The 23,787-nt window shown below is 50.2% G+C and overlaps 3 pseudogenes; all 3 read left to right on the top strand.

Annotated features, from left to right (window-relative positions):
• Window positions 1-4,530: 4,530 nt before the first annotated feature.
• On the top strand, window positions 4,531-4,648 carry LOC124790631 (annotated as a pseudogene).
• Window positions 4,649-11,328: 6,680 nt separating this feature from the next.
• LOC124790632 lies at window positions 11,329-11,446 on the top strand (annotated as a pseudogene).
• Window positions 11,447-18,126: 6,680 nt separating this feature from the next.
• On the top strand, window positions 18,127-18,244 carry LOC124790634 (annotated as a pseudogene).
• The last annotated feature ends 5,543 nt before the right edge of the window (window positions 18,245-23,787 follow it).

Raw genomic sequence — 23,787 nt, forward strand, 5'->3', positions numbered from 1 at the left:
GGGAAATGTTAAACCGGCCAGGGCTGAATTTTATGGTAGGGATTTATGTCAGCTTTTATCTAGGAATGTCGATACTTTAATCGTCGGGGGTGATTTTAATTGTGTTTTAGACGACAGAGATCAGGAGCCGCGTCCGAACCAATGCCACGAACTGGGTGCTTTGGTCACTAGTTTTCATTTGCTCGACACGTGGCGTGTTTTACACCCCGATTTTACTTATTTCACATATTTTTACGGTGCGGGGCGTAGCCGTCTCGATCGCATTTATGTGTCTAGGCAGTTGTCTGCCCGTATTTGTACTGCTGACGTGACTCCTGTCATATTTTCCGACCACTCCAGCTATTCCTGTCGTCTTTTATTACCTCGTTTGTGTGTTCCTCGTCGTACTAATTTGTGGAAGTTTAATTGTAGTTTACTTAATGACGACCATTTTGTGACTAGTTTTAACCGTATGTGGCAGAGGTTGGTGCGAACTCGCGGCGGTCATAGCAGCACCATTGAGTGGTGGGTTGCGATCGCTAAGCCGGCGATTCGCAACTTTTTAATCGATTATAGCCGTGAGGCGGCACGCTGGCGTCGGGCGACGGCTCGCTTCCGCCAGGATTGTTTACGCGATTTGGCGTTGCGAGTGACGTCACGGCCCGATTTGTTGCCCACTCTGAAGCGATTTCAAGCTCAGCTTTTAATTGACATGCGTGCCGCTAGTGATGGGGTGACCGTCCGCAGTCAGCCTGCAGGTTTTGTTGCTGGGGAACCTCTGTCCATTTATCATTTAAATCGGGAACGCAAACGCCGCGAACGTTTGCGCATTACTGTTTGGCAGTTGCGGAACGGCGGTCGGACTTCTGTACAGTCGGACATTGAAAACGATATCTTCGAACATTTTGCATCGCTTTTCCGTGATGTTGACGTTGATTCCGATACGTTGCGAGATTTCTTGCGGGTTGTTCCACATGTTTTAACTCGCCCGGACAGGCATCTTTTAAATGACGCCTATACGTCCGATGAAGTTTTCGACGCCGTTCGGCGGAGTCCCAAAGGGAAGTCTCCGGGTCCCGATGGGATTCCTGCGGAATTTTATTCGAAATTTTTTCCCCTTTTAAGTGAGATTTTAGTGGATTTAGCGAACGATATTCGCAATGGTGTGACTGTACCAACTGCCTTTGTGGAGGGGGTTGTGACGCTTGTTCCCAAATCCCGTGCTGTACCTCATATCGATGCTGTCCGTCCGATTACTTTATTAAATGCTGACTACAAGATCGTTACGCGCTGCGTCGCTCAGCGACTTAAAAACGTCTTGCCGACCGTACTTAGTGATCAGCAAACATGTGCGGTCCGAGATCGGAATATCTTTGACGCTATCCTTGCTTACAGAGACTGTATAGGATATGTGAAAAGTGCTCGGCTCCGGACAGCGGCGATTTTATTAGTTGACTTTAAAAATGCCTTTGACCGCATTAGTTATTTTTATTTGCGTCGGGTTATGGTACGCATGGGGTTTGGTTATATATTTACCCGATTCGTGACGCATTTGTTGCAACCTGCTACTTCCCGTATATGTGTCAATGGTCGTCTCACTCCTGCTTTCCGTGTGGGTCGTTCCGTGCGGCAGGGGTGTCCACTTTCCATGGCGCTTTTTGCCATTGCGCTGGATCCCCTCCTCCGTTCTATCAGTCAGGACTGTCGCGGCATTCAGATGGGGACTACCAGATTGGTTTGTCGCGCATATGCTGATGACCTTGGCGTATTTATTGAACATATCGACGACGTTGACAGGTTGCATGTTGTTTTGCACAACTTTGGAAAGGCTACGGGGGCGGTTATCAATCCCTGGAAAACTGTGCTTTTGCCGCTCACCGCCCGCGCACGTACCCTACATAGGGACTGGTTTTGTGTCCAGCTGCAGCCTACCGTTCTTGGGATACTTCTATCTTCGAACCCACAGCAGATGGCAGCCTTGAATTGGCGGCCTACGCTGTATCGGATTCGTGCGGTTGCCAGGATCTATGCGGTCCGGAATGTGGCCCTTCGGGATAAGGTGCATTTGATAAATGTCAATATCTTGGCGCGAGCATGGTACCTTGCGCAGGTTCTCCCGGTCCCCAAGCAGTTGGGGCGCGCCATCCAACAGGCGGTTTACTGGTTTTTATGGAGGGGGGAGATTTTTAAGGTATCGCATGCTGTCTGCACCTTGGACCTGTCCGATGGCGGTTTAGGACTAGTTGATTTTTCCGCCAAATGTGCGGCCCTTTTTTGGAAGCGAACTACTGCTGTTATTCAGAAAGCTCCTTGCGGTCCCACTGCGTTTGTTTTTAATCGTTACCGTCCTCTTTCTGAAGTGGCCCCTGTTTCTGTGTCGCACATCCCGTTCTACCTTTCTTATGTGCGCCGCTACTTTCTTGATAATAGTTACCTGGCGCTCTGTGACATCTCCGTCCACACGGTTAGCGCTGTCTGCACGGCTTTCCGCGGACCTCCCGTTCGCTGCAAGTGGGAGTATCGGTTGCCACGCTGCAACTGGGTGGCAGTGTGGAAAAACCTCGCCAATGACGTTCTCCCGGCTTCCGTCCACGCGGTGTGGTACAAGGTGGTGCATCGCACCATCCCTACCAACTCCAAACTTTATTCTATAAATCTCATCCCGTCTGGTGAGTGTGACGTGTGTACTGCCGACGACACTATTGAACACCGCTTTGCGTGTGACCGCTTCCGCCGTGTTTGGGAAGTCGCCAGGGACATGATTCGTTTGATTCAGAGGGTGGACACTCGCACTGTTACAGTGGATGCTGTCTTAATTCCGCAGTGTGTCGTTTACCCCACCACGAAGCGAAATGCCACGGTGTGGATCTTTGGCCACACGGTGTTTGCTCTCTTCTCCCTCAAGTTGTCTACCGATCTGGGCTTTCTCACCTATCTATGGACCCAACATCTTCAGATTCAGGCATCGCCACACTATCGGCGAAATTTTGCTAATTTTTTGCAGGCCGCACTGGCGCATGCTTTTGCACGGCTTTCCGTACCTGCATAGCATCGACGTTTTATTTTCTCTTATCTCTTCACTTGCCTTTGAGCGACACGGTATGAATATGCGTTACTGCGACTTTTTCAAATTTTCTGGAACGACATTTGACGTCCCTTGATCACCGAACGAAATCAGAAGTCTTTTCGTTTTTTCTGGGCGTTCTTGCCATATTTTCTGTTTTGCCCTGTGCGTCAGTTTTCTTAATTTCATTATTCGTTTTTTCCCAGTTTGTGGCGTGACGGGAATTTTGTTGCTGTTTCAGTTCTCAGTCGTAGTGGTGACTGTTTTGCGTTTTTCTCTGTTTTTCTCATTATTTTCATTTCACTTATTGTAAAAAAAAAAATAAAAAAAAAAAAAAGGTGCTGTTGGCTCCCTTCTTTTTTTTTGTTATTATGTCGCTACCCCTGGCAGCCCAATAAAAAAAGAAAGGTGCTGTTGGATCCCTTACATTTTCTCCTTTTTGCATCGCTACCCCTGCCAGCCCTCTTTTCATACTACCTTTCCGTTGTGACAAAGATGCTTCCTTCAGCAATTTAAACGTGCCAAGAAATCCTTGACAATAACGAAACACTACGAATCGACAGATGTGATCTGAAATAAGCCCGGGCCTCCTACTGTTTCGTAGCAGTGCAAAGTTCCAACAAAAAGAAATTGAAAATAAACGACTGTAATAAACATAAGATACGATATTAATGGCCTCAGCTCGAAGAAGAATGTGCCAAGGAAGATTTCCAAAGAGTCTCTGGAGATAACAAAACAGTACGAACCGACAGATACGTTCTGAAATACGTCAGGGCTTATTGTTTTGTTGCATTGTACGGCTGCAGATTTGTAAACAAAAATTTCTCTTTCGTCGCTAGAAGAGATGGATGCTTTGGCGACCCTCCTGTGTCCTGCGTCCCTGTTTTCGCACCTTTCCACGGCACGGCGCTGCCCTACCCGCCGCAAACGGCGTCTCGGACACGCCCGTTAGGCCCACGGCCGTCTCGCAGATGTTTGTCGTGCTTGTACTGTCATATGGGCCACGACCCGAGCGGCAGCGAGCGGCAGTCGAGCAAAGTCGGGACAAGTCGGGACGGGGACAGGGATAGGAATGGTGCGAATGCACTGCGAACTACGCAGACACCTGGTGTGAGGCGAGGCGAGGCGAGGCGAGGAAGCCCACATCGCTACCAGTGGCGCCCTCCAGCACGACACTGCCACACCCCGCACAGGCCCTCCGCTGGACACCAGGGACAAGATGCGCCCTCCGCTAGTGTCGAAGGCTGCACGCGCCCAGCGAATGACAGGACGTGCAACGAGCAGCAGTGCGTCTCACACACGCGGCGGTGCGCCCGCTAATTCGGCCGTCGCTCCGCTGGGACGCCGGGCGCGCCCCCCGCGCCGTCCTCGAGGAGCCGGCTGTTGCGGAAGGAAGTGCTTTCGTCAAATGCGGCGGAAAACTAACATTTTGTGTATTGGGAGAGAAGCCGAACGCGTATTCTGCCGTGCTCCTACATTACATGAGTGCCAACGGCCATACCATGATGATTGCACCGGTTCTCGTCCGATCACCGAAGTTAAGCATCATTGGGCCCGGTTAGTACTTGGCTGGCTGCCCGCCTGGCAACACCTCGGTGCCGAGCGAGCAGTACTTCCGTGTGCGACTTGGTCGGCGGCGCCTCGTGTGCCGTCTGTCTTCTGCCTCGCGGCTACATTTCATCAAGTCCGTAAGTAATGGAAAGTTTCTATGATGCTAGTGAAGAGCGTGAAAATAACGTACAATGTGAATTCGATAGTTCCGTCGGAAAACCGTCAGCTTTCGAAATTCATCGCTGGATACTCGAGGAATTGTGTTTATCGACCGATGACGTTCTTGGTGTTCAGTTTGACACTTTTATTAATTCTGTGTTTTTGAAGTTGAAAACTCCGGAATTATGTGATACTGTTGTCAATGTTAATAATGGCGTCCGTAAATTTAGACATCTAGACGGTCGCATTAGTAATGTGAATATTTCTCATGGTGGGTTTGGCCTTCGAAATGTTCGTGTGTTTAACTTGCCTTTTGAAATTCGGAATGACACGATATCTCGTCATTTGCGGCCGTACGGGACCGTGCTATCTGTTACTAAAGAAAAGTGGTCCTCCGCCTATGTTTTTCAAGTTGAAAATGGCGTGAGGAGTGTTAAGATGGTCGTACGACAGCATATTCCGTCCTTTTTGCTAGTTAACGGTCATCGTGCTTTCATAACATATAGTGGTCAACCTCAGACGTGCTCTTTTTGTGGTGCTGTCGGTCATTACCGACAAAACTGCCCTAAACGTAGGCCGCCTGTTCAGTTGCCACGTGTGGATGTGTTAGGTGGGCCTAGTTTTGCCTCTGTTGCTGCGACGAGTTTAGGTTCCGCCCCCCCCGCACGTGTGCAGCTCGCAGCCGTCCCCCCTGTGCCGACCGCCGCTGACGCCATGGATACGTCTGTTCCCGATAGTGACTTTGTTTCTGTACCTCCTGTTGAGCCCTCTTTGGTCGCGGATGCGACACCTGTACCTATTACTAAAAAACCGATAGTGGACGATGTTTCACCGAAATCCGTGCCGCTGTCGGCCGTTGTTCCGCATCCTGTCCCGGTTGCGGAACCCGATAAATCGGCGGTTGTTCCAACTCCCGTCCCCGACAGTGTCTCTGTTGCCGGTGATGTTGTTGTTGACAGTGAGGCTTTTACTGCGCCTAAACCCCGTAGAGACCGGAATGTTGCTCGGGCTTCTGGCACACCGCGTTTGCGTAGTGCCAGTAGTTCTGCTTCTTTCGATACGCGTGGTGTTTCGGCCAAAAATCGGAGTCCGTCTCCGGTGGCGCGTTCTCCTGCCCCCCCTCACGCTCAGTCGGTTGGTCAACCGACCTCCCGACAGCCGGCTGCGCGCTCCGGGGCCGATCTCGGCCAGCGCCCGTCTCAGGGAGGGGGCGGCAGGCGGCAGGCGAAAAAGCAGACATCTTCCCGCACCCAGCCAGAGGGTGCTGTTGTAACTGCCACGCAGCAACGTGATATCACGGTTCAACACCTAAAAACATTCTTGAGTCAACCGTTTTTCGCTGCCGATTCCGACATGGCGGTAGATCCGCCTGTGTCTGTGACGCCCCCACCCTTACCAACAAAACGAAAGGCCGAAGATTCGCACCATCGTCGTGCCCCCCCTTCCACCCACGATTTGGTGCCGGCCTTATCTTCTGATGTCGTAATGCCCGCTGTGGAGCATTCCATCGCGGGGGATCCCGTCACAGTTTCCGGGACCCCACCGCCTCCGCCCCCCCCTCCTAGTCAATCACGGGCATGGTCGGAGGATGTTGAGGCAGGTGATTCCCATTAGTGCGACTCTTTGTATGTCCTTCCCCCTCCGCGCACGTTGGTATGTTTTATTGTGTTTTACGCGTTTTCATGTTTTTCTGTTCTTGTTTTTTCCCTGTGTTTTACGTATATATGTTTCCCGACTGTAGCCAGTGGAACATTTTAACGGTAAATCTTAATAAGCTGCGAAATCCGCAGAAAGCAATGCTTCTTAAAGATTTTTTGTATGATAATCACTGTCACGTCGCCTTTTTACAGGAGGTGACTTGTGAAGCGCTTTTATATTTGAACGATTTTACTGATTTTATTGTGATTGACAATGTTGCGCCTGATTCTGATACGGGCACTGCAATTTTAGTACGTTCTGGCTTACCTGTTTCTAATGTTGACATTTTACCGACCGGTCGTGCTGTTGCCTGTACCATTTTTGGCATTTTGTTTGTGAATGTGTACGCTCCGTCGGGAAATGTTAAACCGGCCAGGGCTGAATTTTATGGTAGGGATTTATGTCAGCTTTTATCTAGGAATGTCGATACTTTAATCGTCGGGGGTGATTTTAATTGTGTTTTAGACGACAGAGATCAAGAGCCGCGTCCGAACCAATGCCACGAACTGGGTGCTTTGGTCACTAGTTTTCATTTGCTCGACACGTGGCGTGTTTTACACCCCGATTTTACTTATTTCACATATTTTTACGGTGCGGGGCGTAGCCGTCTCGATCGCATTTATGTGTCTAGGCAGTTGTCTGCCCGTATTTGTACTGCTGACGTGACTCCTGTCATATTTTCCGACCACTCCAGCTATTCCTGTCGTCTTTTATTACCTCGTTTGTGTGTTCCTCGTCGTACTAATTTGTGGAAGTTTAATTGTAGTTTACTTAATGACGACCATTTTGTGACTAGTTTTAACCGTATGTGGCAGAGGTTGGTGCGAACTCGCGGCGGTCATAGCAGCACCATTGAGTGGTGGGTTGCGATCGCTAAGCCGGCGATTCGCAACTTTTTAATCGATTATAGCCGTGAGGCGGCACGCTGGCGTCGGGCGACGGCTCGCTTCCGCCAGGATTGTTTACGCGATTTGGCGTTGCGAGTGACGTCACGGCCCGATTTGTTGCCCACTCTGAAGCGATTTCAAGCTCAGCTTTTAATTGACATGCGTGCCGCTAGTGATGGGGTGACCGTCCGCAGTCAGCCTGCAGGTTTTGTTGCTGGGGAACCTCTGTCCATTTATCATTTAAATCGGGAACGCAAACGCCGCGAACGTTTGCGCATTACTGTTTGGCAGTTGCGGAACGGCGGTCGGACTTCTGTACAGTCGGACATTGAAAACGATATCTTCGAACATTTTGCATCGCTTTTCCGTGATGTTGACGTTGATTCCGATACGTTGCGAGATTTCTTGCGGGTTGTTCCACATGTTTTAACTCGCCCGGACAGGCATCTTTTAAATGACGCCTATACGTCCGATGAAGTTTTCGACGCCGTTCGGCGGAGTCCCAAAGGGAAGTCTCCGGGTCCCGATGGGATTCCTGCGGAATTTTATTCGAAATTTTTTCCCCTTTTAAGTGAGATTTTAGTGGATTTAGCGAACGATATTCGCAATGGTGTGACTGTACCAACTGCCTTTGTGGAGGGGGTTGTGACGCTTGTTCCCAAATCCCGTGCTGTACCTCATATCGATGCTGTCCGTCCGATTACTTTATTAAATGCTGACTACAAGATCGTTACGCGCTGCGTCGCTCAGCGACTTAAAAACGTCTTGCCGACCGTACTTAGTGATCAGCAAACATGTGCGGTCCGAGATCGGAATATCTTTGACGCTATCCTTGCTTACAGAGACTGTATAGGATATGTGAAAAGTGCTCGGCTCCAGACAGCGGCGATTTTATTAGTTGACTTTAAAAATGCCTTTGACCGCATTAGTCATTTTTATTTGCGTCGGGTTATGGTACGCATGGGGTTTGGTTATATATTTACCCGATTCGTGACGCATTTGTTGCAACCTGCTACTTCCCGTATATGTGTCAATGGTCGTCTCACTCCTGCTTTCCGTGTGGGTCGTTCCGTGCGGCAGGGGTGTCCACTTTCCATGGCGCTTTTTGCCATTGCGCTGGATCCCCTCCTCCGTTCTATCAGTCAGGACTGTCGCGGCATTCAGATGGGGACTACCAGATTGGTTTGTCGCGCATATGCTGATGACCTTGGCGTATTTATTGAACATATCGACGACGTTGACAGGTTGCATGTTGTTTTGCACAACTTTGGAAAGGCTACGGGGGCGGTTATCAATCCCCGGAAAACTGTGCTTTTGCCGCTCACCGCCCGCGCACGTACCCTACATAGGGACTGGTTTTGTGTCCAGCTGCAGCCTACCGTTCTTGGGATACTTCTATCTTCGAACCCACAGCAGATGGCAGCCTTGAATTGGCGGCCTACGCTGTATCGGATTCGTGCGGTTGCCAGGATCTATGCGGTCCGGAATGTGGCCCTTCGGGATAAGGTGCATTTGATAAATGTCAATATCTTGGCGCGAGCATGGTACCTTGCGCAGGTTCTCCCGGTCCCCAAGCAGTTGGGGCGCGCCATCCAACAGGCGGTTTACTGGTTTTTATGGAGGGGGGAGATTTTTAAGGTATCGCATGCTGTCTGCACCTTGGACCTGTCCGATGGCGGTTTAGGACTAGTTGATTTTTCCGCCAAATGTGCGGCCCTTTTTTGGAAGCGAACTACTGCTGTTATTCAGAAAGCTCCTTGCGGTCCCACTGCGTTTGTTTTTAATCGTTACCGTCCTCTTTCTGAAGTGGCCCCTGTTTCTGTGTCGCACATCCCGTTCTACCTTTCTTATGTGCGCCGCTACTTTCTTGATAATAGTTACCTGGCGCTCTGTGACATCTCCGTCCACACGGTTAGCGCTGTCTGCACGGCTTTCCGCGGACCTCCCGTTCGCTGCAAGTGGGAGTATCGGTTGCCACGCTGCAACTGGGTGGCAGTGTGGAAAAACCTCGCCAATGACGTTCTCCCGGCTTCCGTCCACGCGGTGTGGTACAAGGTGGTGCATCGCACCATCCCTACCAACTCCAAACTTTATTCTATAAATCTCATCCCGTCTGGTGAGTGTGACGTGTGTACTGCCGACGACACTATTGAACACCGCTTTGCGTGTGACCGCTTCCGCCGTGTTTGGGAAGTCGCCAGGGACATGATTCGTTTGATTCAGAGGGTGGACACTCGCACTGTTACAGTGGATGCTGTCTTAATTCCGCAGTGTGTCGTTTACCCCACCACGAAGCGAAATGCCACGGTGTGGATCTTTGGCCACACGGTGTTTGCTCTCTTCTCCCTCAAGTTGTCTACCGATCTGGGCTTTCTCACCTATCTATGGACCCAACATCTTCAGATTCAGGCATCGCCACACTATCGGCGAAATTTTGCTAATTTTTTGCAGGCCGCACTGGCGCATGCTTTTGCACGGCTTTCCGTACCTGCGTAGCATCGACGTTTTATTTTCTCTTATCTCTTCACTTGCCTTTGAGCGACACGGTATGAATATGCGTTACTGCGACTTTTTCAAATTTTCTGGAACGACATTTGACGTCCCTTGATCACCGAACGAAATCAGAAGTCTTTTCGTTTTTTCTGGGCGTTCTTGCCATATTTTCTGTTTTGCCCTGTGCGTCAGTTTTCTTAATTTCATTATTCGTTTTTTCCCAGTTTGTGGCGTGACGGGAATTTTGTTGCTGTTTCAGTTCTCAGTCGTAGTGGTGACTGTTTTGCGTTTTTCTCTGTTTTTCTCATTATTTTCATTTCACTTATTGTAAAAAAAAAAATAAAAAAAAAAAGGTGCTGTTGGCTCCCTTCTTTTTTTTTGTTATTATGTCGCTACCCCTGGCAGCCCAATAAAAAAAGAAAGGTGCTGTTGGATCCCTTACATTTTCTCCTTTTTGCATCGCTACCCCTGCCAGCCCTCTTTTCATACTACCTTTCCGTTGTGACAAAGATGCTTCCTTCAGCAATTTAAACGTGCCAAGAAATCCTTGACAATAACGAAACACTACGAATCGACAGATGTGATCTGAAATAAGCCCGGGCCTCCTACTGTTTCGTAGCAGTGCAAAGTTCCAACAAAAAGAAATTGAAAATAAACGACTGTAATAAACATAAGATACGATATTAATGGCCTCAGCTCGAAGAAGAATGTGCCAAGGAAGATTTCCAAAGAGTCTCTGGAGATAACAAAACAGTACGAACCGACAGATACGTTCTGAAATACGTCAGGGCTTATTGTTTTGTTGCATTGTACGGCTGCAGATTTGTAAACAAAAATTTCTCTTTCGTCGCTAGAAGAGATGGATGCTTTGGCGACCCTCCTGTGTCCTGCGTCCCTGTTTTCGCACCTTTCCACGGCACGGCGCTGCCCTACCCGCCGCAAACGGCGTCTCGGACACGCCCGTTAGGCCCACGGCCGTCTCGCAGATGTTTGTCGTGCTTGTACTGTCATATGGGCCACGACCCGAGCGGCAGCGAGCGGCAGTCGAGCAAAGTCGGGACAAGTCGGGACGGGGACAGGGATAGGAATGGTGCGAATGCACTGCGAACTACGCAGACACCTGGTGTGAGGCGAGGCGAGGCGAGGAAGCCCACATCGCTACCAGTGGCGCCCTCCAGCACGACACTGCCACACCCCGCACAGGCCCTCCGCTGGACACCAGGGACAAGATGCGCCCTCCGCTAGTGTCGAAGGCTGCACGCGCCCAGCGAATGACAGGACGTGCAACGAGCAGCAGTGCGTCTCACACACGCGGCGGTGCGCCCGCTAATTCGGCCGTCGCTCCGCTGGGACGCCGGGCGCGCCCCCCGCGCCGTCCTCGAGGAGCCGGCTGTTGCGGAAGGAAGTGCTTTCGTCAAATGCGGCGGAAAACTAACATTTTGTGTATTGGGAGAGAAGCCGAACGCGTATTCTGCCGTGCTCCTACATTACATGAGTGCCAACGGCCATACCATGATGATTGCACCGGTTCTCGTCCGATCACCGAAGTTAAGCATCATTGGGCCCGGTTAGTACTTGGCTGGCTGCCCGCCTGGCAACACCTCGGTGCCGAGCGAGCAGTACTTCCGTGTGCGACTTGGTCGGCGGCGCCTCGTGTGCCGTCTGTCTTCTGCCTCGCGGCTACATTTCATCAAGTCCGTAAGTAATGGAAAGTTTCTATGATGCTAGTGAAGAGCGTGAAAATAACGTACAATGTGAATTCGATAGTTCCGTCGGAAAACCGTCAGCTTTCGAAATTCATCGCTGGATACTCGAGGAATTGTGTTTATCGACCGATGACGTTCTTGGTGTTCAGTTTGACACTTTTATTAATTCTGTGTTTTTGAAGTTGAAAACTCCGGAATTATGTGATACTGTTGTCAATGTTAATAATGGCGTCCGTAAATTTAGACATCTAGACGGTCGCATTAGTAATGTGAATATTTCTCATGGTGGGTTTGGCCTTCGAAATGTTCGTGTGTTTAACTTGCCTTTTGAAATTCGGAATGACACGATATCTCGTCATTTGCGGCCGTACGGGACCGTGCTATCTGTTACTAAAGAAAAGTGGTCCTCCGCCTATGTTTTTCAAGTTGAAAATGGCGTGAGGAGTGTTAAGATGGTCGTACGACAGCATATTCCGTCCTTTTTGCTAGTTAACGGTCATCGTGCTTTCATAACATATAGTGGTCAACCTCAGACGTGCTCTTTTTGTGGTGCTGTCGGTCATTACCGACAAAACTGCCCTAAACGTAGGCCGCCTGTTCAGTTGCCACGTGTGGATGTGTTAGGTGGGCCTAGTTTTGCCTCTGTTGCTGCGACGAGTTTAGGTTCCGCCCCCCCCGCACGTGTGCAGCTCGCAGCCGTCCCCCCTGTGCCGACCGCCGCTGACGCCATGGATACGTCTGTTCCCGATAGTGACTTTGTTTCTGTACCTCCTGTTGAGCCCTCTTTGGTCGCGGATGCGACACCTGTACCTATTACTAAAAAACCGATAGTGGACGATGTTTCACCGAAATCCGTGCCGCTGTCGGCCGTTGTTCCGCATCCTGTCCCGGTTGCGGAACCCGATAAATCGGCGGTTGTTCCAACTCCCGTCCCCGACAGTGTCTCTGTTGCCGGTGATGTTGTTGTTGACAGTGAGGCTTTTACTGCGCCTAAACCCCGTAGAGACCGGAATGTTGCTCGGGCTTCTGGCACACCGCGTTTGCGTAGTGCCAGTAGTTCTGCTTCTTTCGATACGCGTGGTGTTTCGGCCAAAAATCGGAGTCCGTCTCCGGTGGCGCGTTCTCCTGCCCCCCCTCACGCTCAGTCGGTTGGTCAACCGACCTCCCGACAGCCGGCTGCGCGCTCCGGGGCCGATCTCGGCCAGCGCCCGTCTCAGGGAGGGGGCGGCAGGCGGCAGGCGAAAAAGCAGACATCTTCCCGCACCCAGCCAGAGGGTGCTGTTGTAACTGCCACGCAGCAACGTGATATCACGGTTCAACACCTAAAAACATTCTTGAGTCAACCGTTTTTCGCTGCCGATTCCGACATGGCGGTAGATCCGCCTGTGTCTGTGACGCCCCCACCCTTACCAACAAAACGAAAGGCCGAAGATTCGCACCATCGTCGTGCCCCCCCTTCCACCCACGATTTGGTGCCGGCCTTATCTTCTGATGTCGTAATGCCCGCTGTGGAGCATTCCATCGCGGGGGATCCCGTCACAGTTTCCGGGACCCCACCGCCTCCGCCCCCCCCTCCTAGTCAATCACGGGCATGGTCGGAGGATGTTGAGGCAGGTGATTCCCATTAGTGCGACTCTTTGTATGTCCTTCCCCCTCCGCGCACGTTGGTATGTTTTATTGTGTTTTACGCGTTTTCATGTTTTTCTGTTCTTGTTTTTTCCCTGTGTTTTACGTATATATGTTTCCCGATTGTAGCCAGTGGAACATTTTAACGGTAAATCTTAATAAGCTGCGAAATCCGCAGAAAGCAATGCTTCTTAAAGATTTTTTGTATGATAATCACTGTCACGTCGCCTTTTTACAGGAGGTGACTTGTGAAGCGCTTTTATATTTGAACGATTTTACTGATTTTATTGTGATTGACAATGTTGCGCCTGATTCTGATACGGGCACTGCAATTTTAGTACGTTCTGGCTTACCTGTTTCTAATGTTGACATTTTACCGACCGGTCGTGCTGTTGCCTGTACCATTTTTGGCATTTTGTTTGTGAATGTGTACGCTCCGTCGGGAAATGTTAAACCGGCCAGGGCTGAATTTTATGGTAGGGATTTATGTCAGCTTTTATCTAGGAATGTCGATACTTTAATCGTCGGGGGTGATTTTAATTGTGTTTTAGACGACAGAGATCAGGAGCCGCGTCCGAACCAATGCCACGAACTGGGTGCTTTGGTCACTAGTTTTCATTTGCTCGACACGTGGCGTGTTTTACACCCCGATTTTACTTATTTCACATATTTTTACGGTGCGGGGCGTAGCCGTCTCGATCGCATTTATGTGTCTAGGCAGTTGTCTGCCCGTATTTGTACTGCTGACGTGACTCCTGTCATATTTTCCGACCACTCCAGCTATTCCTGTCGTCTTTTATTACCTCGTTTGTGTGTTCCTCGTCGTACTAATTTGTGGAAGTTTAATTGTAGTTTACTTAATGACGACCATTTTGTGACTAGTTTTAACCGTATGTGGCAGAGGTTGGTGCGAACTCGCGGCGGTCATAGCAGCACCATTGAGTGGTGGGTTGCGATCGCTAAGCCGGCGATTCGCAACTTTTTAATCGATTATAGCCGTGAGGCGGCACGCTGGCGTCGGGCGACGGCTCGCTTCCGCCAGGATTGTTTACGCGATTTGGCGTTGCGAGTGACGTCACGGCCCGATTTGTTGCCCACTCTGAAGCGATTTCAAGCTCAGCTTTTAATTGACATGCGTGCCGCTAGTGATGGGGTGACCGTCCGCAGTCAGCCTGCAGGTTTTGTTGCTGGGGAACCTCTGTCCATTTATCATTTAAATCGGGAACGCAAACGCCGCGAACGTTTGCGCATTACTGTTTGGCAGTTGCGGAACGGCGGTCGGACTTCTGTACAGTCGGACATTGAAAACGATATCTTCGAACATTTTGCATCGCTTTTCCGTGATGTTGACGTTGATTCCGATACGTTGCGAGATTTCTTGCGGGTTGTTCCACATGTTTTAACTCGCCCGGACAGGCATCTTTTAAATGACGCCTATACGTCCGATGAAGTTTTCGACGCCGTTCGGCGGAGTCCCAAAGGGAAGTCTCCGGGTCCCGATGGGATTCCTGCGGAATTTTATTCGAAATTTTTTCCCCTTTTAAGTGAGATTTTAGTGGATTTAGCGAACGATATTCGCAATGGTGTGACTGTACCAACTGCCTTTGTGGAGGGGGTTGTGACGCTTGTTCCCAAATCCCGTGCTGTACCTCATATCGATGCTGTCCGTCCGATTACTTTATTAAATGCTGACTACAAGATCGTTACGCGCTGCGTCGCTCAGCGACTTAAAAACGTCTTGCCGACCGTACTTAGTGATCAGCAAACATGTGCGGTCCGAGATCGGAATATCTTTGACGCTATCCTTGCTTACAGAGACTGTATAGGATATGTGAAAAGTGCTCGGCTCCGGACAGCGGCGATTTTATTAGTTGACTTTAAAAATGCCTTTGACCGCATTAGTCATTTTTATTTGCGTCGGGTTATGGTACGCATGGGGTTTGGTTATATATTTACCCGATTCGTGACGCATTTGTTGCAACCTGCTACTTCCCGTATATGTGTCAATGGTCGTCTCACTCCTGCTTTCCGTGTGGGTCGTTCCGTGCGGCAGGGGTGTCCACTTTCCATGGCGCTTTTTGCCATTGCGCTGGATCCCCTCCTCCGTTCTATCAGTCAGGACTGTCGCGGCATTCAGATGGGGACTACCAGATTGGTTTGTCGCGCATATGCTGATGACCTTGGCGTATTTATTGAACATATCGACGACGTTGACAGGTTGCATGTTGTTTTGCACAACTTTGGAAAGGCTACGGGGGCGGTTATCAATCCCCGGAAAACTGTGCTTTTGCCGCTCACCGCCCGCGCACGTACCCTACATAGGGACTGGTTTTGTGTCCAGCTGCAGCCTACCGTTCTTGGGATACTTCTATCTTCGAACGCACAGCAGATGGCAGCCTTGAATTGGCGGCCTACGCTGTATCGGATTCGTGCGGTTGCCAGGATCTATGCGGTCCGGAATGTGGCCCTTCGGGATAAGGTGCATTTGATAAATGTCAATATCTTGGCGCGAGCATGGTACCTTGCGCAGGTTCTCCCGGTCCCCAAGCAGTTGGGGCGCGCCATCCAACAGGCGGTTTACTGGTTTTTATGGAGGGGGGAGATTTTTAAGGTATCGCATGCTGTCTGCACCTTGGACCTGTCCGATGGCGGTTTAGGACTAGTTGATTTTTCCGCCAAATGTGCGGCCCTTTTTTGGAAGCGAACTACTGCTGTTATTCAGAAAGCTCCTTGCGGTCCCACTGCGTTTGTTTTTAATCGTTACCGTCCTCTTTCTGAAGTGGCCCCTGTTTCTGTGTCGCACATCCCGTTCTACCTTTCTTATGTGCGCCGCTACTTTCTTGATAATAGTTACCTGGCGCTCTGTGACATCTCCGTCCACACGGTTAGCGCTGTCTGCACGGCTTTCCGCGGACCTCCCGTTCGCTGCAAGTGGGAGTATCGGTTGCCACGCTGCAACTGGGTGGCAGTGTGGAAAAACCTCGCCAATGACGTTCTCCCGGCTTCCGTCCACGCGGTGTGGTACAAGGTGGTGCATCGCACCATCCCTACCAACTCCAAACTTTATTCTATAAATCTCATCCCGTCTGGTGAGTGTGACGTGTGTACTGCCGACGACACTATTGAACACCGCTTTGCGTGTGACCGCTTCCGCCGTGTTTGGGAAGTCGCCAGGGACATGATTCGTTTGATTCAGAGGGTGGACACTCGCACTGTTACAGTGGATGCTGTCTTAATTCCGCAGTGTGTCGTTTACCCCACCACGAAGCGAAATGCCACGGTGTGGATCTTTGGCCACACGGTGTTTGCTCTCTTCTCCCTCAAGTTGTCTACCGATCTGGGCTTTCTCACCTATCTATGGACCCAACATCTTCAGATTCAGGCATCGCCACACTATCGGCGAAATTTTGCTAATTTTTTGCAGGCCGCACTGGCGCATGCTTTTGCACGGCTTTCCGTACCTGCGTAGCATCGACGTTTTATTTTCTCTTATCTCTTCACTTGCCTTTGAGCGACACGGTATGAATATGCGTTACTGCGACTTTTTCAAATTTTCTGGAACGACATTTGACGTCCCTTGATCACCGAACGAAATCAGAAGTCTTTTCGTTTTTTCTGGGCGTTCTTGCCATATTTTCTGTTTTGCCCTGTGCGTCAGTTTTCTTAATTTCATTATTCGTTTTTTCCCAGTTTGTGGCGTGACGGGAATTTTGTTGCTGTTTCAGTTCTCAGTCGTAGTGGTGACTGTTTTGCGTTTTTCTCTGTTTTTCTCATTATTTTCATTTCACTTATTGTAAAAAAAAAATAAAAAAAAAAAGGTGCTGTTGGCTCCCTTCTTTTTTTTTTGTTATTATGTCGCTACCCCTGGCAGCCCAATAAAAAAAGAAAGGTGCTGTTGGATCCCTTACATTTTCTCCTTTTTGCATCGCTACCCCTGCCAGCCCTCTTTTCATACTACCTTTCCGTTGTGACAAAGATGCTTCCTTCAGCAATTTAAACGTGCCAAGAAATCCTTGACAATAACGAAACACTACGAATCGACAGATGTGATCTGAAATAAGCCCGGGCCTCCTACTGTTTCGTAGCAGTGCAAAGTTCCAACAAAAAGAAATTGAAAATAAACGACTGTAATAAACATAAGATACGATATTAATGGCCTCAGCTCGAAGAAGAATGTGCCAAGGAAGATTTCCAAAGAGTCTCTGGAGATAACAAAACAGTACGAACCGACAGATACGTTCTGAAATACGTCAGGGCTTATTGTTTTGTTGCATTGTACGGCTGCAGATTTGTAAACAAAAATTTCTCTTTCGTCGCTAGAAGAGATGGATGCTTTGGCGACCCTCCTGTGTCCTGCGTCCCTGTTTTCGCACCTTTCCACGGCACGGCGCTGCCCTACCCGCCGCAAACGGCGTCTCGGACACGCCCGTTAGGCCCACGGCCGTCTCGCAGATGTTTGTCGTGCTTGTACTGTCATATGGGCCACGACCCGAGCGGCAGCGAGCGGCAGTCGAGCAAAGTCGGGACAAGTCGGGACGGGGACAGGGATAGGAATGGTGCGAATGCACTGCGAACTACGCAGACACCTGGTGTGAGGCGAGGCGAGGCGAGGAAGCCCACATCGCTACCAGTGGCGCCCTCCAGCACGACACTGCCACACCCCGCACAGGCCCTCCGCTGGACACCAGGGACAAGATGCGCCCTCCGCTAGTGTCGAAGGCTGCACGCGCCCAGCGAATGACAGGACGTGCAACGAGCAGCAGTGCGTCTCACACACGCGGCGGTGCGCCCGCTAATTCGGCCGTCGCTCCGCTGGGACGCCGGGCGCGCCCCCCGCGCCGTCCTCGAGGAGCCGGCTGTTGCGGAAGGAAGTGCTTTCGTCAAATGCGGCGGAAAACTAACATTTTGTGTATTGGGAGAGAAGCCGAACGCGTATTCTGCCGTGCTCCTACATTACATGAGTGCCAACGGCCATACCATGATGATTGCACCGGTTCTCGTCCGATCACCGAAGTTAAGCATCATTGGGCCCGGTTAGTACTTGGCTGGCTGCCCGCCTGGCAACACCTCGGTGCCGAGCGAGCAGTACTTCCGTGTGCGACTTGGTCGGCGGCGCCTCGTGTGCCGTCTGTCTTCTGCCTCGCGGCTACATTTCATCAAGTCCGTAAGTAATGGAAAGTTTCTATGATGCTAGTGAAGAGCGTGAAAATAACGTACAATGTGAATTCGATAGTTCCGTCGGAAAACCGTCAGCTTTCGAAATTCATCGCTGGATACTCGAGGAATTGTGTTTATCGACCGATGACGTTCTTGGTGTTCAGTTTGACACTTTTATTAATTCTGTGTTTTTGAAGTTGAAAACTCCGGAATTATGTGATACTGTTGTCAATGTTAATAATGGCGTCCGTAAATTTAGACATCTAGACGGTCGCATTAGTAATGTGAATATTTCTCGTGGTGGGTTTGGCCTTCGAAATGTTCGTGTGTTTAACTTGCCTTTTGAAATTCGGAATGACACGATATCTCGTCATTTGCGGCCGTACGGGACCGTGCTATCTGTTACTAAAGAAAAGTGGTCCTCCGCCTATGTTTTTCAAGTTGAAAATGGCGTGAGGAGTGTTAAGATGGTCGTACGACAGCATATTCCGTCCTTTTTGCTAGTTAACGGTCATCGTGCTTTCATAACATATAGTGGTCAACCTCAGACGTGCTCTTTTTGTGGTGCTGTCGGTCATTACCGACAAAACTGCCCTAAACGTAGGCCGCCTGTTCAGTTGCCACGTGTGGATGTGTTAGGTGGGCCTAGTTTTGCCTCTGTTGCTGCGACGAGTTTAGGTTCCGCCCCCCCCGCACGTGTGCAGCTCGCAGCCGTCCCCCCTGTGCCGACCGCCGCTGACGCCATGGATACGTCTGTTCCCGATAGTGACTTTGTTTCTGTACCTCCTGTTGAGCCCTCTTTGGTCGCGGATGCGACACCTGTACCTATTACTAAAAAACCGATAGTGGACGATGTTTCACCGAAATCCGTGCCGCTGTCGGCCGTTGTTCCGCATCCTGTCCCGGTTGCGGAACCCGATAAATCGGCGGTTGTTCCAACTCCCGTCCCCGACAGTGTCTCTGTTGCCGGTGATGTTGTTGTTGACAGTGAGGCTTTTACTGCGCCTAAACCCCGTAGAGACCGGAATGTTGCTCGGGCTTCTGGCACACCGCGTTTGCGTAGTGCCAGTAGTTCTGCTTCTTTCGATACGCGTGGTGTTTCGGCCAAAAATCGGAGTCCGTCTCCGGTGGCGCGTTCTCCTGCCCCCCCTCACGCTCAGTCGGTTGGTCAACCGACCTCCCGACAGCCGGCTGCGCGCTCCGGGGCCGATCTCGGCCAGCGCCCGTCTCAGGGAGGGGGCGGCAGGCGGCAGGCGAAAAAGCAGACATCTTCCCGCACCCAGCCAGAGGGTGCTGTTGTAACTGCCACGCAGCAACGTGATATCACGGTTCAACACCTAAAAACATTCTTGAGTCAACCGTTTTTCGCTGCCGATTCCGACATGGCGGTAGATCCGCCTGTGTCTGTGACGCCCCCACCCTTACCAACAAAACGAAAGGCCGAAGATTCGCACCATCGTCGTGCCCCCCCTTCCACCCACGATTTGGTGCCGGCCTTATCTTCTGATGTCGTAATGCCCGCTGTGGAGCATTCCATCGCGGGGGATCCCGTCACAGTTTCCGGGACCCCACCGCCTCCGCCCCCCCCTCCTAGTCAATCACGGGCATGGTCGGAGGATGTTGAGGCAGGTGATTCCCATTAGTGCGACTCTTTGTATGTCCTTCCCCCTCCGCGCACGTTGGTATGTTTTATTGTGTTTTACGCGTTTTCATGTTTTTCTGTTCTTGTTTTTTCCCTGTGTTTTACGTATATATGTTTCCCGATTGTAGCCAGTGGAACATTTTAACGGTAAATCTTAATAAGCTGCGAAATCCGCAGAAAGCAATGCTTCTTAAAGATTTTTTGTATGATAATCACTGTCACGTCGCCTTTTTACAGGAGGTGACTTGTGAAGCGCTTTTATATTTGAACGATTTTACTGATTTTATTGTGATTGACAATGTTGCGCCTGATTCTGATACGGGCACTGCAATTTTAGTACGTTCTGGCTTACCTGTTTCTAATGTTGACATTTTACCGACCGGTCGTGCTGTTGCCTGTACCATTTTTGGCATTTTGTTTGTGAATGTGTACGCTCCGTCGGGAAATGTTAAACCGGCCAGGGCTGAATTTTATGGTAGGGATTTATGTCAGCTTTTATCTAGGAATGTCGATACTTTAATCGTCGGGGGTGATTTTAATTGTGTTTTAGACGACAGAGATCAGGAGCCGCGTCCGAACCAATGCCACGAACTGGGTGCTTTGGTCACTAGTTTTCATTTGCTCGACACGTGGCGTGTTTTACACCCCGATTTTACTTATTTCACATATTTTTACGGTGCGGGGCGTAGCCGTCTCGATCGCATTTATGTGTCTAGGCAGTTGTCTGCCCGTATTTGTACTGCTGACGTGACTCCTGTCATATTTTCCGACCACTCCAGCTATTCCTGTCGTCTTTTATTACCTCGTTTGTGTGTTCCTCGTCGTACTAATTTGTGGAAGTTTAATTGTAGTTTACTTAATGACGACCATTTTGTGACTAGTTTTAACCGTATGTGGCAGAGGTTGGTGCGAACTCGCGGCGGTCATAGCAGCACCATTGAGTGGTGGGTTGCGATCGCTAAGCCGGCGATTCGCAACTTTTTAATCGATTATAGCCGTGAGGCGGCACGCTGGCGTCGGGCGACGGCTCGCTTCCGCCAGGATTGTTTACGCGATTTGGCGTTGCGAGTGACGTCACGGCCCGATTTGTTGCCCACTCTGAAGCGATTTCAAGCTCAGCTTTTAATTGACATGCGTGCCGCTAGTGATGGGGTGACCGTCCGCAGTCAGCCTGCAGGTTTTGTTGCTGGGGAACCTCTGTCCATTTATCATTTAAATCGGGAACGCAAACGCCGCGAACGTTTGCGCATTACTGTTTGGCAGTTGCGGAACGGCGGTCGGACTTCTGTACAGTCGGACATTGAAAACGATATCTTCGAACATTTTGCATCGCTTTTCCGTGATGTTGACGTTGATTCCGATACGTTGCGAGATTTCTTGCGGGTTGTTCCACATGTTTTAACTCGCCCGGACAGGCATCTTTTAAATGACGCCTATACGTCCGATGAAGTTTTCGACGCCGTTCGGCGGAGTCCCAAAGGGAAGTCTCCGGGTCCCGATGGGATTCCTGCGGAATTTTATTCGAAATTTTTTCCCCTTTTAAGTGAGATTTTAGTGGATTTAGCGAACGATATTCGCAATGGTGTGACTGTACCAACTGCCTTTGTGGAGGGGGTTGTGACGCTTGTTCCCAAATCCCGTGCTGTACCTCATATCGATGCTGTCCGTCCGATTACTTTATTAAATGCTGACTACAAGATCGTTACGCGCTGCGTCGCTCAGCGACTTAAAAACGTCTTGCCGACCGTACTTAGTGATCAGCAAACATGTGCGGTCCGAGATCGGAATATCTTTGACGCTATCCTTGCTTACAGAGACTGTATAGGATATGTGAAAAGTGCTCGGCTCCGGACAGCGGCGATTTTATTAGTTGACTTTAAAAATGCCTTTGACCGCATTAGTCATTTTTATTTGCGTCGGGTTATGGTACGCATGGGGTTTGGTTATATATTTACCCGATTCGTGACGCATTTGTTGCAACCTGCTACTTCCCGTATATGTGTCAATGGTCGTCTCACTCCTGCTTTCCGTGTGGGTCGTTCCGTGCGGCAGGGGTGTCCACTTTCCATGGCGCTTTTTGCCATTGCGCTGGATCCCCTCCTCCGTTCTATCAGTCAGGACTGTCGCGGCATTCAGATGGGGACTACCAGATTGGTTTGTCGCGCATATGCTGATGACCTTGGCGTATTTATTGAACATATCGACGACGTTGACAGGTTGCATGTTGTTTTGCACAACTTTGGAAAGGCTACGGGGGCGGTTATCAATCCCCGGAAAACTGTGCTTTTGCCGCTCACCGCCCGCGCACGTACCCTACATAGGGACTGGTTTTGTGTCCAGCTGCAGCCTACCGTTCTTGGGATACTTCTATCTTCGAACCCACAGCAGATGGCAGCCTTGAATTGGCGGCCTACGCTGTATCGGATTCGTGCGGTTGCCAGGATCTATGCGGTCCGGAATGTGGCCCTTCGGGATAAGGTGCATTTGATAAATGTCAATATCTTGGCGCGAGCATGGTACCTTGCGCAGGTTCTCCCGGTCCCCAAGCAGTTGGGGCGCGCCATCCAACAGGCGGTTTACTGGTTTTTATGGAGGGGGGAGATTTTTAAGGTATCGCATGCTGTCTGCACCTTGGACCTGTCCGATGGCGGTTTAGGACTAGTTGATTTTTCCGCCAAATGTGCGGCCCTTTTTTGGAAGCGAACTACTGCTGTTATTCAGAAAGCTCCTTGCGGTCCCACTGCGTTTGTTTTTAATCGTTACCGTCCTCTTTCTGAAGTGGCCCCTGTTTCTGTGTCGCACATCCCGTTCTACCTTTCTTATGTGCGCCGCTACTTTCTTGATAATAGTTACCTGGCGCTCTGTGACATCTCCGTCCACACGGTTAGCGCTGTCTGCACGGCTTTCCGCGGACCTCCCGTTCGCTGCAAGTGGGAGTATCGGTTGCCACGCTGCAACTGGGTGGCAGTGTGGAAAAACCTCGCCAATGACGTTCTCCCGGCTTCCGTCCACGCGGTGTGGTACAAGGTGGTGCATCGCACCATCCCTACCAACTCCAAACTTTATTCTATAAATCTCATCCCGTCTGGTGAGTGTGACGTGTGTACTGCCGACGACACTATTGAACACCGCTTTGCGTGTGACCGCTTCCGCCGTGTTTGGGAAGTCGCCAGGGACATGATTCGTTTGATTCAGAGGGTGGACACTCGCACTGTTACAGTGGATGCTGTCTTAATTCCGCAGTGTGTCGTTTACCCCACCACGAAGCGAAATGCCACGGTGTGGATCTTTGGCCACACGGTGTTTGCTCTCTTCTCCCTCAAGTTGTCTACCGATCTGGGCTTTCTCACCTATCTATGGACCCAACATCTTCAGATTCAGGCATCGCCACACTATCGGCGAAATTTTGCTAATTTTTTGCAGGCCGCACTGGCGCATGCTTTTGCACGGCTTTCCGTACCTGCGTAGCATCGACGTTTTATTTTCTCTTATCTCTTCACTTGCCTTTGAGCGACACGGTATGAATATGCGTTACTGCGACTTTTTCAAATTTTCTGGAACGACATTTGACGTCCCTTGATCACCGAACGAAATCAGAAGTCTTTTCGTTTTTTCTGGGCGTTCTTGCCATATTTTCTGTTTTGCCCTGTGCGTCAGTTTTCTTAATTTCATTATTCGTTTTTTCCCAGTTTGTGGCGTGACGGGAATTTTGTTGCTGTTTCAGTTCTCAGTCGTAGTGGTGACTGTTTTGCGTTTTTCTCTGTTTTTCTCATTATTTTCATTTCACTTATTGTAAAAAAAAAAATAAAAAAAAAAAGGTGCTGT

This window comes from Schistocerca piceifrons, chromosome 3 (genome assembly GCF_021461385.2).
Source record: "Schistocerca piceifrons isolate TAMUIC-IGC-003096 chromosome 3, iqSchPice1.1, whole genome shotgun sequence".
Taxonomy (NCBI): domain Eukaryota; kingdom Metazoa; phylum Arthropoda; class Insecta; order Orthoptera; family Acrididae; genus Schistocerca; species Schistocerca piceifrons.